We start from the raw sequence: 14,327 nt of genomic DNA, 5'->3' as shown, positions 1-14,327 counted from the left end.
AATAGTCACTCAGTACTTAAATACAATCCAGAAAACACATATTTTTTTCTGAAATGTAGTTCAGAGCTTCTCTGACAACTTCTAGAAAACTTTGATGCCTGCTTTTCATAATCCTGATCATTTTAATGCAGTTATTTGTTTTGATTTCCAAGCAGCACATAGGAGGGAATAGGATGGTGATGAATCCTGTGGGCCTGGCTTCAGACTGCCTGAGGTCAAATCTTGGCTTCAGATCTTGCTGGCTTGAAGAGCTTGGGCAAGTGAAGACAATATTATACTCGCTCCACAATAGTGTTGTGAGAACGAAAGGCCAACGCATTTTTCAGACGTTTTGTGAGAAAAAACTCTGTTTGGTCTCTTCCTTCAGAATATTTAGGGTCCTGTTTCTTTTTATTCCTTTGCATTAGCAATGATTGGTAGAATAATGTTGGATAGCAACAGTCACAGCAAGCACAGATATCTTGGCTTTTAAAATTATAATAGGAATGTGTATTTTTTAATATGTCACTTTCAAATATTATGTAAAAAAAGAGTTTCCTTTTATTCCTAACTTGCAAAGCATTTTCATCACAAATGGATCCTGACTTTTATCAAATGCTTTTTCAGCATCAATTGAGAGGATCACATGATTTTTCTCCTTTAACCTGTTAAGCCAATTACCTGATTGATGTTGCATAGTATTTGTAGTACGAGGATAAGCCTGACTTGGTCATTATTTTAATGTACATAATATTTAATTGTTCATAGTTTATTTAGGATTTTAGTACCTATGTGCATATAAGAAGCCTGTTAGTTATACCTAAGACAAGTCAGGCAATAGCAGATCAGTGACAACAATTGCTGATTGCTATACAGAAAGATTAATGGGTAGAAAAGAGAAATAGGCAAATATTAAGTGAAGATTTCATGCTCAGAAGATGTGGACTCAATGTTCTATTGTCTAGAGTTACGAGGGGAATCTCTGGGCACCCTGGGTAAAAAGCACTGTGCTCCTTTCCACACAAATCCTCACGGAAGCCTCTGTCAGGTTGCTGCAGGTTCCCCCAGAGGTGTTCCAACAGGAGTCAGGGCTGGAGAAACTTTTCTATCAGGCAGGCAAAAAACTGTGTTGCTGCTTGGGAATTTAAAAAAACGGCCAGGCACAGTGGCTCACTCCTGTAGTCCCAGCACTTTGGGAGGCTGAAGTAGGAGGATCCCTTGAGCCCAGGAATTTAGACCAGCCCAGGCAACAAGAGCCCGTCTCTACAAAATATTTTTTTAAAAAATTAGCCAGGTGTAGTGGCACACACTTGTGTTCTCAGCTACTCGGGCAGCTGAGACAGGTGGATCATTTGATCCCTGAAAGTCCAGGCTTCAGGAAACCGTGATTGTGCCACTACACTCCAGCCTGGGTGAGAGAGTGAGACTCTGTCTCAAAAAAAAAAAAAGTGAGCAAGGAGATTGTAAAAAAAAATCTACAAACAGACACAGACCAAGTGAACATGAGCTTAGATACTGGAATATCATAGGATGGGGGCAGGTATGCAAGACCTGCATCTAGAACTGGGGGAGCAAATCCTAGGTTTTTCATTTATTACAGGATTTCTAAACTGAAGTTCCAGAACTGGGCTTTCTGGAGTCTACAATTTCAGATATTATATGTAAGGTTTCTGTATCTTTGCATTTTTTTGGTGGTCAGACTCTATAGCTTTCGTTTTACAAAAGGAGCATCACTGATTTACTAACTGTTGGACTTTGGGCATGTTCTCTGACCTTTTGGCTGCCTTTCCTATAAAGTAGAGATGAGAAGCCCCAATTACTTCAAAGGCTAGATGTGGACTCACATGTAGACCAAAATTATAAAAAGTCAGACGTAAGAATGTATGTGTGTTATACTGAAAGAGATGTTTCGAAGACAAATGCAGTAGGCAATAAAATCTGAACCATTTATTTTGAAAATAGGTTTATGAACACGTCCAAAAATATTTAGGTAAACGTAGGCATCTAATTGCAGAAAAACATCACACATCGGGGCCTATCATGGTGGGGGAGGGGGAAGGGATTGCATTGGGGAGTTATACCTGATATAAATGACGAATTGATGGGTGCTGACGAGTTGATGGGTGCAGCACACCAACATGGCACAAGTATACATATGTAACAAACCTGCACGTTATGCACATGTACCCTAGAACTTAAAGTATAATAATAAAAATAAATAAAATAAAAATAAAAAATAAAAAAAGAAAAGTAGAGTTTTTAAATTTCATTATAAAACTCTCTCTATATATATATAATATATACACATATTATCTATCTATCTATCTATCTATCTATCTATCTATCTATCTATCTATGTATCTAAACTTCCTCGCCAAAAAAGAAAAGAAAAGAAAAGAAAAATCCCACCTTTATCACCACCACAGAAAGTGTACTGCGTCGGATTTGACCTTATCTGTCAATCGCAATGTTTCTTACCCTAATGCAAACATTCCAGTAAGGGGTCCGGATTTGTTAACAGCAGAAATACACAGATCCTTTCTTTAATGAGTGCAATGCAGTGCAAAGGCCACTGGAGTTGTAGTGCAGCCATGAAGAAGAGGAAAAGGAAATCTAGATGGGCAGCCTCCTTTGCTTTGTCTCCTTCACACTCTTGGCTATCTTCTCCCTTTGACACGGGTGGACTGGTTGCTCAGGGCTCTTTTCACTCAGAACCCCAACTTTGGAAGGGTCAGCTTTGTTTCTTTTTTTGTCTAATTTCTGGGTTTCCCGATGGAGCATGTGAAAACTAGATCATTCCACCTTGTGATTTTGGAATATCGGATAAGGCAGTCCCCGAGCTGTCTGTCATTGTACATACTGTGTTTCCCAACGGAGCTAAATTGCAAAATTCTGAGCAATCAAAGGGATTTAGGGTAATGGTAGCAATGTCCACTATTTTTACATTCTTATTTTGCAATTCTCTGTATTAAATTTCATTTTACAAAATAGTTTCAATTCAACTCCTTAAATAAAATATATCACAGAAGTGTTAAAGGATTGGAATCATTTAGGACCATTAAGAGTCAAAATTTTCTCCTATGTGATGATATGACTGAACAATGGCAAAATGGTTACTACCAAAATTCTAAGTGCAGCAAACATTGAGGCTTAAAGGGGAGGAAGTTGCTTATACTAGAAGACAAGTAAATTACAGAGAATTATAAAGAAAAGAATAAGCTGATTTGATATCCAGTCGGTGGAAAACATTTTAATAGAAGGTGGTGGGAGTGAGACATAAAGGAAGAATGTAATTAATATTGCATTACTTTAGGGGAAAAACACCTAAAAATTTTCCAAAGGAGATCAGTATTGATCTTTGTGTCTCTGGGTTGTGTCTGTGTGTGTAGACAGACAGAGAGAGAGAGAGAAGTTACAGTATTATATTTGTTAAATACAAATATATGTATTTAGTTCAACTAATCTTCTATTATTAGTCTCATCTTACACAACGTATGTAATAGCTTTTCTAAAGGTTTCCCAACATTCCCAAATAGGAGCAGCATGTGAAAGTCGAGGTACCTGATTCTACATTCTGAAATTTGCTTTTACAAGAATCTTCTGAGTGAAAAATCAGATACCTCTCAAACAAAGGGGTTTAAATACCAGACTCTCAAGGTGTCAGACTGATTGCAAATGGAAACTTTGGATTAGAAACCACAGACAAAGCATGAGTAATCCCCATCTGTTTTCTTGAAATTGAGCTCTGTCTTCAGGGACTCAGGTTCCTATGTTCCTTCTTGCTTCTGTTTCCAGACAAGTGGGAAAAGCCAGGAAAGACTTCACTGCTGATACAGTTGTAAAACACATTGAACCAGGCCCAAGGCAAAAATAGCTAAAAAGTCACTTGGTCCATTGGAGTGTCTTCTCATTCAGAAACATTTATTCCAGCATGACATGAAACCATTCAGAATGCTGACAGCAACGCTTACGAACGGAGTATTAAAAAACATGCAGCATATGATTCCATTTTTAAAAGATTTATATTAATATCTAAAGAAATTTGCTTGGAAAACGTATGTCTAAAAATATGACAGTGTTAATTTCTGGCTAGTGAGCGTATGAGTGAATTGTTATTTACCCATACTCTGTTAATTTTTAGTTAAGTTTTTAAAGGCAATTCAATAAACAAATGTTGCTAGGCCCCAATTTGTGGACATTGAGCTAGGCAAAAGGATACATAAAGAGATGCAAGCTAGAGGAGGGGAAAGTTCTGGATGGGGACTGTTGCGGTCCGCGTGTTTCCTAAACAAAGGAATGAACACACAAGACAACACAAGACGAGACAAACATGGCGGCCGCCCTGAACGACACACTCTGCTTTATTTTATACAGTCGTCTGTGGAATGTTACCAAGTCACAAGACACATTGTTGTTTTTCTGACCTTTCGCTGACTTTCTGGATTTTCAAGATGTTTACACATAAACAAGCCCCCAGGGTCTGCTGTTTGCAGCTGGCTCCTATCGAACGCCCTGCTTCGTTTGCAAGAGCAGGACTTATCAGGAACACCCTGCTTCGTTTACAAGAGCAGGACTTATCGGGAACATCTCGATTGCGAGCACGTAGTCCTCTACAGGGGACCTCATTGGCCTCCTCACCTCTGTAGACCCGTGTCCTGGGTTGACCCAGCGAAGAACCCTATAAGGATTTGTTCAATAAATGAATGGATAGAGACTGATCAAAGACTGACAAAGTGACTTTTTACAGGTGCTGTGAAAGCAGCATACAAGCCGGAGAGCCTAGTGGAAGCAAGAGGGGAAAACCCAGTCAGGTATGGGGGCTGCGGGGAGGATGCCCGGCGGCGGAGACTGGATTCAGGATCTGATGCCTGAACTGAACCTTCTATTAAGAGGTGAGTGGGCTGGGAGGTTGTGATGCCCAGAGGGTGAGGAAGGAAGTGGGGAAGGAAGAATACAACAGAGGACAAAGATGACGAGAACAGCCCATGCTAGCTAGCTTGAAGACGTTAGGAAGAGCAAAATGAGAAGAGAGAACAGGAGACAGACAATATTGTAGGACAGTGACGCCTCTAGAATCTTAGGAAAAAACTCTGAGGTTTTACAAATACAAAAACTAAGAACTACTTATAAAAAGTATTAGGATGCTGACATAAGAAAGTGATGGGTCAGGGCAGGGTGGGAGAGAATCAAGAGATAGGAGGAAATGTGGGAAGAAAGGGATACAGACCAAACTACAGGGAGCGTTATTTCTTCAGGAACTCTCGCTAAATGCTGTTCCCTTTTGCATAAAAATGGCACAAGCCATTTTTGAGAGGGTGGGATTTTGGAGCAGTTTTAATGGACATTTAGTGTGTCTGTCTCTTTCTTTTCCCAAAATAAATTATTTTTTCTAAAGTAACTATACATATTACCATCATGTCCTTGATAAGAATACACTTGATGAGAACAAAGCAGAAAATTATTAAACAGGTTATACAGTTATAAAGAAATTTGGTTGTTTTTAAAAAGTCAGCTTATGGATTTAATTTATTTCTCAATAAATTCTTTTAACATCGATCTAAAACACTAATTATTTTTAAAAAACAGAGAGGAAAAAAGGAAAGAAGGAAGATAAGAAGGGAGGGAAAGAGGGAGGGAGGGAAAGAAAGAAAATTTAAAAAGGTGAGGGAGAGAAAAGAAGGAAGGAAAAGAAGGAAAAAATAAATTCCTCCAGGTCATGCTGTGTGTAGACAGTGGACCCTACCTATGAGTAAAATCAGGCATCAATACTTCCTAAAGAATTTTTTCTCAACAAGCATTATTTATGTCTGAGACCTTTATCCATCATTTTTCACTCGTAGAGGAATAACTCAATTTTTTTGTTTTTGTTTTTGTTTTTGAGATTGAATCTTGCTCTGTTGCTCAGGCTGGAGTGCAGTGGCATGATCTCAGCTCAGTACAACCTCTGCCTCCAAGGTTCAAGTGATTCTCCTGCCTCTGCCTCCCTAGTAGCTGGGATTACAGGTGTCTGCCACCATGCCCAGCTAATTTTTATATTTTTCGTAGAGATGGGGTTTCACCATATTGGCCAGGCTGGTCTCGATCTCCTGACCTTGTGATCTGCCCACCCCAGCCTCCCAAAGTGCTGGGATTACAGGTATGAGCCACAGGACCCGGCCAATGTGTGTTTTTTTTAATGAGCAAAAATCATACATAAAGCACCAAATAGTTTGAAAGAAAAAGAAGACAGTAACTCTGTTGGGTGATGGGGACAATCTTTTTCTAAGTTTTGATGTTAGAAAGGAGCCAGAGGTGGGATGAAGTGACTGCCTAATGCCGTATCAAAAAGGAAGAAACCCCAGGGTGATGGAGAATGGGTCGTCTATTATGTTCTAGAAATCACTTGTAAATCAATAGTAATCGTGCGACAGAGCCTACTGCTAATATGGGAAGTAACGTTCCTAACTGCAACAAGAATTTTAATGGCAACCTTTTTTTTTTCCTGAAGTATTTTACCAATATATACAGACCTCCAGAGAACCTGAGCTATCTCCAGCTCTTTTTATACAAAGAAGGGGGAAGAAGAGGATCAAAACTATTTCAATTTCATATTCCATATTTCTGCTTTAGTTTCTAACTTCCTATCCTCTTAATCTTAGTTACTCTAATCCATAACGACGTATTGCATCAGCCTTGCCAGAATCTCTTCGCACAACTTCACGTGCACATCGCCCTCTTTGGCAAATACGCAGCATGTCATTTTCTGGATGAGTAGCAGACACAAAGCATAGTGCAGTAAATGATTTTAAGCCACTGTTCCCTGTTTAATCAAATCAAAGTAGATATGGTTGATTACATGGACAAAAAGCTACTGAGCAAACACGTTTGTTCAGGAGTAACTAAGCATTAGATAACATTATGTAATGTGGAAGTAAGTAACTGCCTGGCTTAATGTTATGGTTTCCATGGAAACCACATCAATGAAGGGGAAAGGAGTTTAGAAATAATTGTTTTTTTTCGGTGCATAAATGGAATGTCTACCTGCATACGATGTTTTTGGTGGCTTGAAGAAAGTATTCCGCTTATTGAAGAGTAATCTAAGTCATGAATCGGTATGAATATTTGGGACTACCGTCTAGGAAAGAACGCCCCTTGGCATTGCCTTTCCCAAGTTCTTTAGGGATAAAAGGATGCTCAGGTGGCTAGGGGAAGAGTGCTACATGAATTTTACATGGGATGCTGCCCCCGTGTAGGGTCCATGTGCCATGGATGGGTTTTTCTTCTTTTCCAAAAAAACAAAGACCGTGATGGCGATAACAAAACGTCAAAGTCCCAGCCAAATGCCGAACACTGCAGAGGATGGTTCCTGCGGAAAGCAGAAATGATTAATTATGGGAGGAGGAGAGGAGGCTTTGGTTTTGTATTCAGCGGGCGCTGCAGTGCTCTCTGTCCTCTTATCTGCTACAGCAGCGCAATTATAGCGCAGGGAAGGGAGGAGGGTGCGGGGAAGGGAGGGGTTTTGAGAAGGGGAAGGGGGTGCGTAGAGACGAGGAGCATGCGGGGAGGGGTGGGGGCAAGGGAGGGGCTTCGGGGAGAAGAAGGGGTGCTGTGAGGGGAAGGGGGTGCAGGGAGCGGAGGGGGTATAGGGAGCTCCCAGCTCCAGCATTATTGTCTTAGTCTTTTATTTCATTTTAGTTCCCCTGGGTTAGACGAGGAATACAGTTAAATATACAGGTTCTTCTGAACTGCAAGTTACACCTTAATAAGACTTAGAGAAATCCAATTATTTTTTATTCTGTGGTTGAAGGGAAATTCATTTCAGTGGTCAGAAGAGGGGCTGAGAGCCAGGAGAGCTGAATTGTGCTCTGGTCTCTGCACTCTTCCCTCATTTCCTCCTAATGGCTTAGGTGTGGTTTGCCCTGGAGGCTGGCTTTTTAATTCTAGGATGCTTAGAGGGGCTTTCCAGGCTGAAGATGTTCCTTCACTGTAGACCTTCCCTTCTTAATTCATCTGCAGTGAATCTTTGCTACCCAAATTCGTATTGAAAAGAAGGTTAGTACAGAAAAGACTCTCTTTCTAGGGTGTGCTTCCTAGACACATTGAAGAGATTTTAACCGGGATTTATTCCATAGCTAGAGCCCATCCATGTGTTAATTTTCCCACATATATTGTTATTCTCAAGTGTGCAGACCTTTCTTTTTTTTTTTTTTTTTTTTTTTGTGCTATGGTGCAATCTTGGCTCACTATAATCTTTGCCTTCCAGGTTCGAGTGATTATCCTGTCTCAGCCTCCAAGTAGCTGGGATTACAGGCCTGCACCACCACACCAGGCTAATTTTTGTACTTTTAGTAGAGATAGGGTTTCACCATGTTGGCCAGGCTGGTCTCGAACTCCTAACTTCAAGAGATCTGCCTGCCTGGGCCTTCCAAAGTGCTGGGATTATAAGCATGAGCCACCGCGCCCAGCCCCCTTTCCATTTTATTCCACATAGCCACTAAGAGGACTTCTACACGGATTAAATGTGCCTCCACATTTATGGGGCCACCATACAGTTTCGGAAAGAAAGGAAGAAGCCCTCTCCATGGTTCTGCCCTAGAAGTTGGGCGCACTACAGGGAGCAAGAGCTTAGAGTTGCCCCTGAAGATCTAAAGCACTGGCAAATGCGTGTAGGGAAGAGAATACAGGCAGCAACTTTGTTCTACTCTGTGGGAAGCTTTGACTCACAAGGCCCATGGAAAGACCTCTGGCTCTGATCCCATCCCCTTTACCCTAAAAGCAGTGGGAAACAGGGCCATTTTGGCCAATACGGAAGTTGTGGCAGGAGAGCTGTCCTCTCTTTTTCATCATCCTTGTAATAACGAAGGCAGAATATTTACCAAATCCTTGGTTTATACCAAGCCCTTTCATTTATCCCTCACAGCAGTACTTTAAGGTAGGTATTACCAGCCACATCTGCAAATGGGAATCAGAGACATTAATGGTAAAACAATTACCAGCAGAAGAGGATTAGAGGCATGAAGTAACTTGCCAAAGATTACCTGGGTAGAGACTGAACAACTCAAGCCAAGGCTGTGGCCCTTTTGCCTACACTGTTAAATGGCAGCACTACTGTGAGGGAGGCCTTGAGGTAACTCATGAAGCTTGTTTCTAGCATGCCATAGGAGGAAAAATAGCTCTAGTTTATATTTTGAACAAAATGGTCATTTGCCAAGATGTTCTCTTGTCAGAAGTTCTCCAGAAAATTCCAAGGCTTACCTGAGAACCAAAGAAAGCCTGCTAGCCCAGAAATGAGAATTTTAATTTTGACCAACTCTCAGGAATTCTATGGCAACCTCAATTTGCTTAGTGTCTCTGAAACACTGCAGCTGTCTTGTGTATACTGAGTGGATGGCCATGGTAGTATGCCATACAGAGATGCAATAAGAAATAGCTTTTTTTTTTTTTTTTTTTTTTTTGAGACGGAGTCTCACTGTGTCACCCAGGCTGGAGTGTAGTGGCACAATCTTGGCTCACTATAATCTTTGCCTTCCAGGTTCTCCTGCCTCAGCCTCCCGAGTAGCTGGGACTACAGGCGCCCGCCACCTCGCCCGCCTATTTTTTTGCATAGAGACGGGGTTTCATCGTGTTAGCCAGGATAGTCTCGATCTTCTGACCTCGTGATCTGCCCGTCTCGGCCTCCCAAAGTGCTGGGATTACAGGCTTGAACCACCGCGCCCGGCCAAGAAATAGCTATCAACTCCTGACTTCAGGTGATCCTCCTGCCTCAGCCTCCCAGCCTTGCCAACGTGGTGAAACTCTGTCTCTACTAAAAACACAAAAAAAATTAGCTAGGCGTGGTGGTGGACATCTGTCATCGCAGCTACTCAGGAGGCTGAGGTGGGAGAATTTCTGGAACCTGGATGGCAGAGGTTGCAGTGAGCCGAGATTGCAACATTGCACTCCAGCCTGGGTGACAGAGTAAGACTCTATCTAAAAAAAAAAAAAAAAAAGGCCAGGCACAGTGGCTCACACCTATAATCCCAGCACTTCAGGAGGTCAAGGCAGGTGGATCACCAGAGGTTGGGAGTTCAAGACCAGCCTGGCCAACATGATGAAACCCCATCTCTACTGAAAATACAAAACTTAGCCGGGCATGGTGGTGCATGTCTGTAGTCCCAGCTAGTTGGGAGGCTGAGGCACAAGAATCACTTGAACCCAGAGGTGGAGGTTGCAGTGAGCTGAGACTGCACCACTGCACTCCAGCCTGGGCAACAGGTTGAGACTACGTCTCAAAAAAAAAAAAAAAAAAAAAAAAAAGCTTATAAAATTGTCCAAGCTGAGGCTTGCTTAACATGAATGGCTTCTTGAGTGCTTAGCCCAAAGACAACCTACCCTCCAAAACTGGCTATACTGTCATCTGTGACTTGTTATTTGCATCATATTGTAGGGCTTATTTCCAGGGAACTACAATTTGAAAGTCAGTTACTCTTTCCATCAGCTGTTCCCTCTCATCCTCTCTCCAAAAAGAAAAATAAGATGGTGTTCAGGGCCTGTCGGGGGGTTTGGGGGAAAGGGGAGGGAGAGCATTCGGACAAATACCTAATGCTTAAAACCTAGGGTTGATAGGCGCAGCAAACAAACATGGCACATGTATACCGATGTAACAAACCTGGACATTTTGCACATGCCCCAGAACTTAAAGTAACATTTTAAAAAAATTTTAAAAAAAGAAAAGAAAAATAAGATGGTACTAAAATGTATGTTTAAAGGATGGTAATTAGTATCAGTGAACTCTTTAAAGAAGCTAGGTTTTCAGCAATTCTTAAAATAGGTATTTAAGCCACATATGTGGCTTACAAAGGCAAGTCTTTTCATGGTTTGCAGCTAATAGTAAGGCAAATGCATACTCCCAGAAGCAAAAAGAAACAGCCTGCTCTAGTTTAGAAATTGATTCAAATTTTGTTGTCTGAGCACTCAAAGGGAAAAACTTTCAATGCTTCTGCCAAAATAGCTTATTTGTATTCAGGTCTTCAAAGAGAGTATAGGTTGTTATTTCTTTAGATATTGTCTGCTTTTCTTCAAATGGCACTTTTTGAAGAGACCAAGTCATTTCAATAATTTGTGTGTGTGTGTATGTGTGTGTGTGTGTTTTACCTTGAAGGGTGTTAGGAGAATTAAGCCAAACACCGTTAGCATCAGGGCACTGGCTTGTGAAATCTCTTCTATTTGTGTGTCCCATGATGAGCCGGGGCTGTTGCTGCTGATTTTCCATTGGCTGGCTCAGCTAACAGAGCTTTACAAACTGCTCTGAGCTTGCGTCTTCAATAAGTTCCAGCTTCTTTTCATTGGTTCTTGTAAAGATGCTGAAGGAGGTAGGGAGGTTGCACCACTGCACTCCTCCCTCGTTACAGATGACAGTATAGCCAGTTTTGTAGGGTAGGCTGTCTTTGGGCTAAGCTCTCCCTCCCCTTTCCCCCAACACCCCCAACAGGCCCTGACTCACTGTTATAAAACTTCCCTTTTACTAAGAGTTGCTGGAGAAGGCTCTAATGAAATGCAGAGGGAACTGTAACACACTGGCTCTGCTAAAACTTGTGAGTAAAAAGAGATAGATGGGCAAAGGAGATTTGACCTGCTTTTTTCTTAAAGAAAACATATGAGAAAGAGCAGGTTTGGAGTAAGATGGACTTGGTTTTGAATCTTGGTGCCATTTAACAGTTTAGTGACAGAAAGAAGCAGCACGACCCAGACCTCAGATTTCCATACATATAAATTGGGCATTTAAATACCTAGCTGGCAGTACTGTATGGATTTACCATTTATGCAAAGTACCAAGCACAGCGTAGGTACCAAATATCTCTTTGCCCTTCACCACCACCACTGATGAGTAATGTGTCTTGTTCAGGGGACACTCCCCAAGTTCTTCAGGTTTCCACCTTCCTTCCCTAGGAGCTCAGGTAACACTGGACAGTCCATCCACAACGGAGAGGACAACAGCCAACTAACGAACACTGATTCTATTTTATTGTGATGGTCTAGGATGAGGGTCAGCAAACCATGGCCCTTGAGTTCAATCTGGCCCATTTCTTGTTTTGCTAAAAAAAGTTTTGTTGGAATACAGCCAAGCCCAGTCACTACATATTGTCTATGGCTACTTTTGGGCTACAACAACAACAGAGTTACATAGTTTTCAGCAATATTTACTATTCATCCATTTACAGAAACAGTTTTATAATAATTACCAGTGATCTCTGGTCTAGGGTAATTATTTCCAAGTTTATATGAAAGTATTGACTGGTCCTGGATCCTTGAGTACAAGATTTGTATAATTCAAATACCCCATGTCCTGTACAAATACCACTAACAAAGGCAGAAGTTCCATCATCTAAATACTTTGAAAAAAATAAACGAACCATACATAATTATAGGAGATGAATTTTAGTTTTTCTTTTTCTTTTTTGAGACGGAGTCTCTCTCCGTTATCCATGCTAAAGTGCAGTGGTATACTCTCGGCTCACTACCATCTCCACTTCCAAGGCTGAAATGATTCTTTTACTTCAGCCTCCTGAGTTGTTGGGATTACAAGTGTCTGCCACCACACCCAACAATTTTCTCGTCTTTTTTGTATTTTTAGTAGAGCTAGGGTTTCACCATCTTGGCCAGGTTGGTCTTGAACTCCTGGCCTCAAGTGATCCACCTGCCTTGGCCTCCCAAAGTGCTGGGATTAGAGGTGTGAGCTACTGTGCCCACTGTGCACAGCTGGAGATGACTCTTACAGCCATTCTGCCAACCTCTTGAAAAATTTATTCTGTTTGTGGCAGAATAAGCATTAGCTGCTCAATGTGCTAGCTGCATCAACCAAAGACCACCAGAAACAAACCAATATCCTGGTACATTTGGATTTATTTATCTAATCCAATTGGGTAAATGGAACTCTAGAGGGCATTTCACTAAACAAAGAAGAAACAGAAGTAATCTAGGATTCTGGGGAAAGGTGGGGTTTAGATGAAATTTGAATGAAGCAGTGTTTTGATAGGCTCACAGTGAAGTAGGGTAGTATAAAGGGGTCAGTATCAGATCTGCACTGAAAAATGGACTCAGTATCCTGTTTCTATGGAAACAATGCAGTTGTGAAATAGATGTGGAAACCCCTTATCTGAAGCTCTGCCTCTGAGTTATAAACCTAGACTGTTTCTCTGCATCAAAAAGCGACTAGGTTTTCCAGCCAAAAGTGGAGGTTTCATTCTTACTGATACAATTCTAAACAGCAAAGCTTTGGAGAGTCCATGATTTTGGAGAATAAAGTTTCTTAGGGAGTAAAAAAGCAGTAGTGACTCAAAGAAGGGGTTGTTCTGACCTGTTAGAGTTGCAGTATGTCCTTGGGAGAAATACTGTTCCCCATTACTTTGAAGATGGCTTTATCTGTGTCTGTTATTCCAGCCTGATGAATGGCCAGGCATGTTTTTGCTTCCTTGTTCTGAGCTAATTTTTACTTTCTCGTCAGGAAGGCGCTGAAGGTAGGGTTGGGAGGTGAGGAGGCACAGGGAGATGAGTTAGAACACAATTAGTGAGGAACTAAATTCAAAGCAGGTAGGCTGAAGGGAGCTTTCCTACAAACGTCATGAATATGTATTGGGTAAATGAATGGATAGTCTTTGAATGGTTGTGAAGAGTCTCAAACATAAAGGAGCAGTAACATGTTAATGATTCTAATATTATCAGTTAGACTCTTACGCAGCATTTTATGATGCTCATTTTGACCCTTAACCAGAAAAAAAAATGGCATGAAAAGTTCCGACAGCAGACCATCAAATGTACTATGAATTTTTCCTTTAGACACTCCTGGGATAATTTTAGGGTTATTCTTCACAGTAACCCCGACAGGTGGAAACCCGAGGGCTGAGTAACAGCAGTCTCCCCCCAGGTTGTGATTTTCTTTTTTTAATTGTTTGTATAAATTTAAGGGGTATAAGCGCAATTTTGTTACCTGGATATATTGCCTAGAGGTAAAGTCTGGGCTTTTAGTGTAACCATCACTCAAATAATGTACATTGTATCCATTAAGTAATTTTGCTACCAGAAAGGGGTCCTGATCCAGACCCTAAGAGACTGTTCTTGGATCTCCCTGGAAGAGAGAATTTGGAGTGACTCCACAGAGTAAAGTGAAAGCATTTATGAGAGAAGTAACTAAACAAAAGAAGGGCTATTCCATAGGCAGAGCAGCCACAAGGACTACTGGTTGGCTATTTTTATGGTTACTTTTTGATCACATGCTAAACAAGGGGTGAATTATTCATGAATTTTCCAGGAAAGGGGTGGGCAATTCCCCGGAACTGAGAGTTAAACCATACAGGGTAACTTCTGGACATTGTCATGGCATTTGTAAACTG

The sequence above is a fragment of the Colobus angolensis genome, unplaced genomic scaffold (assembly GCF_000951035.1).
Source record: "Colobus angolensis palliatus isolate OR3802 unplaced genomic scaffold, Cang.pa_1.0 Scaffold432, whole genome shotgun sequence".
Taxonomy (NCBI): domain Eukaryota; kingdom Metazoa; phylum Chordata; class Mammalia; order Primates; family Cercopithecidae; genus Colobus; species Colobus angolensis.
The sequence above is the reverse complement of the archived record's forward strand: the minus strand, read 5'-3'. Positions refer to the sequence as shown.